The 5246-nt window shown below is 35.2% G+C and overlaps 1 long non-coding RNA gene across 1 annotated transcript; it reads right to left on the reverse strand.

Moving 5' to 3' along the window:
* Positions 1–340: 340 nt before the first annotated feature.
* LOC106944719 (uncharacterized) lies at positions 341–4866 on the reverse strand. The gene is made up of 3 exons (XR_001424405.1): positions 4775–4866; positions 3646–3800; positions 341–769 (listed from the first exon to the last, which is right to left on the reverse strand). It is a non-coding gene; the product is annotated as an uncharacterized LOC106944719 (long non-coding RNA).
* Positions 4867–5246: the final 380 nt, after the last annotated feature.

Genomic DNA, 5246 nt, shown 5'->3' on the forward strand with positions numbered 1-5246 from the left:
CTGAAAACCTTATTTACATGTTGTGCTTCTATGTTTCAGTTTTAATTTGTCTCTCTTCACCTTTATCAGTTTGTAAGGAAGATCATGTAGATCACTAATATTAATGCTTTGACTCTACTCTTAATCTCAGACTCCAAATATAAAATTTGTAGTATTGACAAATTTCCTGTTGATGTTCACAAATGATCTTGCATTGTGTTGCACTTTAGCAAATTTCCTTTGTTTAAATTGTAAAGTAGATAAAAAGAAGATGCTTTATAAATACAAAACACAAGATTCTTAAAAATCGGTCTACAAATGTTCTTACAGTTGACTCAATGAAAAAACAAGAAACCTTGAATATTTCTGCTGATCATATTTATTTGATTTGTACACTGCCCATTAATCAGTTTTATCACAATTAATGGAAGTGAATTATTACAATAACTAAATTTCATCCTTTGTCTGACACAAGTAAACATAAAAAAACAAAACATCTTTCTGTATAATTCACAGGACAAAATACAATACATAGTTCTGTTAAAATAAGTAAAAATAAATCAGCATAAACAACAACTAAAATCAGCCAAATTTTCTCTACTTCTTCTTTGAGCTTGAGTTTCACCCGACCTATCACTCACTTCATCATCTGAGTCAGTCTCAGGAGGCTGCTCTCCACCAGGCACTCTTGAAACCAAATGTATTTCGGACTCGTGTTGGATTCCATATTCAATCAGCCGTTTTGTGTCCTCCAGCTCCTTGCCATCAAAGATCAATCGTTGCTGGTCTTCTGCACACATGACAAACAAACACACTTAGAATCATAGTTAATATCATACAAATACACCAAAATAAACATTTATAAACAACTATTATCCATAATATACACAATTATTAGGCCTGTAAATATTTTGACCAAATCATTTTCTTTAGTGATATTTTGTAACTCCAAGTTGGATCAACTTAAATGCTTAATGAATTTAAGCATAGCAGGATATATGCATGTATATAGTGAGAGAGAGTGTGACATAAATAGGTCAACAATCTGTGTCTGGGTGAGTATAATTATTAGGCAGTTTTGTTTCTTAGACAGAAAAGAGATTTAATTGGCTCTTAATAGTCAAAACTGACCACCTGTCTGAGGGAGGCAGCAGTCTTGAAACTGTTCAGACATTGAGTTGTGATCAAAGACCAACATTTTGTTGCAGACAGTCAACAAGAAATGTGTCAATAAAAAAAGATGCACATCAACTTCCAGGGAGAACCGAGCGTGAAGCAACCAGGAATCCATTATTTTGAAGGCTGCACTGATTACATTAATTTTGGGAGACCGGTGATTGGTCAATACTTGCAGGTGAAGCTGATCTGATCCCGAGATATTTCTTGGCCCAGTCTAGACACTTCGTGTTCAGTAGTGGTCTCAGGTTTCAGCCTTCCTTACCGTGGCCATGTCAGGTTCTTTTTTAAAGAGCCAAACCTGCTGATTACGATTTTAAGATGTGAACAAGAATTCTGTATGCAGTCAGAAACCCCACACCTTTTCTTCCTCAGCAAAGGTCTAAAAATCAGCCACAATCCTCTCCTGTGAAAGAGGTTTGACTGATAAACCGATGTTCTGACTATCTGTGCTACCTCATCAGATTTTCCTACAGTAGCACGGACAGATGGCTATGTTCATCTGTCAGTGCTACGTGTCCAAAACTGCTACCGTAATGTTTACAAACTGAAATCTGTAGCGGGTTGTTTTAATGTTAAATATCACCTGATAACATTATTTGAGTGTCGGGACTAAAGTGGAAGCTTAGTAGTTATGCTTAGCTTAGCATTGGAACAATTTATATACACGACGAAACAACAAGAACTTCCTTCATCTGAATATCCTACCTGTTTAAAATGAAAAGCTATAGGGGTGTTTGTAAGAATGAAACCGTATCAGACAGGTTTTTATTTAAATTTAATTCAACACAGACATCTGCAACTACAGGTCACCGCAAACTCCTCTTTGCACATTAATACGTTGTATGTCTGTTATCAAATGCAGCCACAATGTGTCCACAGAACTGCACAGGTCACTGTGCACTGAAAATGACAGGATGTGTTTAATATACACTAATATTACACTGCTATTACACATCTTCAATATCTCACATAATATCGACACCAACATCCTCCATTTAGCACGGTTTAATAAAGAGTTATTAAAGTAAAATATTTTAAGTTTATAGGGACAAAATAGCCCACAATGCAAAGTATTTTGTCCTGGTTAACATGATTGACACCAATTCTTGTTTACAGTATAGTAACGATGTTGCAGACGGCAAACTAAAGCTATAAATATGTTTACAAGCTGCCTGTCATGTAACATTAAACCATGAAGTAATACAGCAGCTTAATGGAAGCCAGTTATTAAATAAATTAAATAAAGCTTAGTGTAATCTTGGATGAAATAAGACAGATTAAACGAAACTTCCAGATAAATTCCAGAATGATAAGAAATCTGCTGAGTAAGCAGTATGTGACGTATCATCAATGTGCATTACCACAAGGTAGGACGGATTTATGGGTAGCCCAGATAGTTAGAACACCGGCCTACCAGGTCATATCTGTATGTTTCAATTAATAACAATCACCTCACTGTTGCCAACACAACGACATTTCAGACATGGCCAACGTAAGGAAGGCTGAAACCTGACCGTCACTGAACAAGACACACAGCTGTGGAGAAATATCCAACAACAAATTTTTACAGATGTTTTATGGACTGATGAGATGAGAGTGACTCTAGGCGGACCAGATGGATGGTCCACTTAGTGGATTAATAACGGGCACACAGCTCCACTTCCAGTCAGAAGCCAGCAAGGTAGAGGTGGGTGTTCTGGTGTTTCTGAAGATGATCTTGTTGGACCTTTTCGGGTTAAAGATGGAGTCAAAATCAACCCCTAAACCTGCTGCCAGTTTTTAGAAAACACTTTCTTCAAGCAGTGGTACAGGAAGAGCTGCATGTTTCATAAGCAACTATTTCTATGCAGGACAAGTATCCATCACAGGAACTGAAATACTCTGTGTGACTACCATCAGTTATATAAAAATAAAAAACTGGTGATTTGGTCTTTTCGTCACCTGACCTTTAGAACTTGTAGGCAGTTCATACAGAAGGTTTAGTGGAAGAAAACAGTCCAGCTCTATGAACATCATCTGAGACGCTGAACAAAAAGTTAATCGTCAACAGATTCAGAAACTGGTTTATTGCTGGGTTTTAAAAGAAGGGTGTCTTTATTGTTTCTTTTTTTTTCAAAAATATTTTTTTACAACGTTTTGAGTTGTTTGTTTATAATTCTCTTCTTAGATGAAAATAATTAAGTGAGAGAAGGAGAAATGTTTTTCATCTAAATCTGTAATAATTCCGTCTACTAATTGTGCAGACATAGATACTCCGCACAAAAAGCTAAAACCTCATGTTACTTTCTAAAACATTCATTTTTGAGGAATATTAACATTTTGATAATCTGTTAAAAAACCAGCCTCTTGCTCTATGCTTTGCTTCATACAGAGTTTTAATTAAATGTCACACACACACACACACACACACGCACACATAAGTGTGTACGTGTGTGTGTGGTAAATGATCATTGGGCTGTTTTGCCTGAAAAGTCACAGTGAGTTTACCTGGGATTCCTTCCTTCTGAAATATCTTTGTCTTCAGCTGACCCACGGTTACGCTCTGCATCTCTTCCTCTGTGTTGCCGAGGTTTATCGTTAAAGTCCTCCCCGTTAATGTCTTAACAAAAATCTGGTAACCCATTCTGACGTTTCCAGATCTCCTGCAGCAGCAGATATGAGACAGAAAGTAAACTCTATGCTCAGTGTTGGTGCTTATTTTTATTCTAATATAATCCTTTATACTTTTCAGCAACCTGAATAAATAAAACAATTATATGATAACAGTTTTACACACATTAAATTCTTAATAAAAGAGGTTTAAAATGTTCTTCAAAACTTAGCAGATATCAGCATCGGATATAATTTTTTTATAAAAGTATTACTGATTGCACTTTAAAAATTAGGTATCTTTATGTTATTAAAGGTAAAGTTTAAACAGTAATGATTTCTTGGTTAATGTCAAGTTGTCATAACAAAGACATTTTGAATAATGTCAACTTTGTATTAAAAGTGTCATAATTTACTGAATGACGCTTTATGACAACAGTCATAAATATTCATGAAGGCTTATTCATGTTCATGACAGATGTTATGTCAGTCTTATTCACCCCCTTCAAATAAAGTGTTACCATGGTATGTTATGATGTAGACCCATCAGACCAAAAAATTTACATTAATCAATATTGACTCCTTAACATTGATTCAATATAAAATCAACACAAAAGTGCATGAAGACCCACTTTCAGATAATGGTTGAATCAACATTGATATAGTGTCAGTTACACGTTGATTCAACATGTGAGTCACCGACCAATATCAGGTTTCAACATGGATTCAATGTTTCTGCCTAACGTTGTTTCACTCATATTTTGCTATCTGGGCTGTTTTCTCCAGAATACAATATAGGTCAAAAACAGAAGTTGAAGAATACATACTTTCTACTTCCTTACAACCACACGTTTTCTGGATGCTAAACTTTATGTAACAGACGCTAAACATCCCCGACTACCTGAACTCGTTTGACTGTTTACATGAAGGATTCTTAAAGAAAAACACAAAAATCACAAAAAAACAAAACATCAATAATATTTTAATGTTTCTGGTGAGTTATCTAAAAGGAAAAACATGAACTTACCCTCAGCTGAGATTCAACACTTGAAGGTAATTTGTAAAGACTTTCACAGCATCTTCTCTAAACTTAGGTTGCTATTCGAGTGAGCTAAAATTTCTGAAAAGTTTCACTTTCTGATTTGGTTACGCCCAGCCAGATGCTGCATTCATGATATGTTGGAAATATCGCTTTCAAAAGATTAATGTGGATTGTTGACAAACTTTATATTTACAGCCAGTAGAAAAAAGAAAAATAAAGCAAAAGGAAGCAATGCAATCTTTTTTCTGATAGTTAATTTTTGTTGACACAAGATACTTTTATCTTGTTCCTGACTGACGGTGTAAAATAACTGGTAGGTTGCTTTACTGCAGGGAAACAAACAAAGATCAATATTATCATAGTTGAACTGGTTCATGCGATTTCAGATTCACAAAGTCTCACTGTTCGTTTCTACCAACATGTTTTGTTTTTCCTGTGGCGTCTAGAAAACAGTAAA

Source organism: Poecilia latipinna, unplaced genomic scaffold (assembly GCF_001443285.1).
Source record: "Poecilia latipinna isolate Pla-1442-1.1 unplaced genomic scaffold, P_latipinna-1.0 Scaffold111, whole genome shotgun sequence".
Classification (NCBI taxonomy): domain Eukaryota; kingdom Metazoa; phylum Chordata; class Actinopteri; order Cyprinodontiformes; family Poeciliidae; genus Poecilia; species Poecilia latipinna.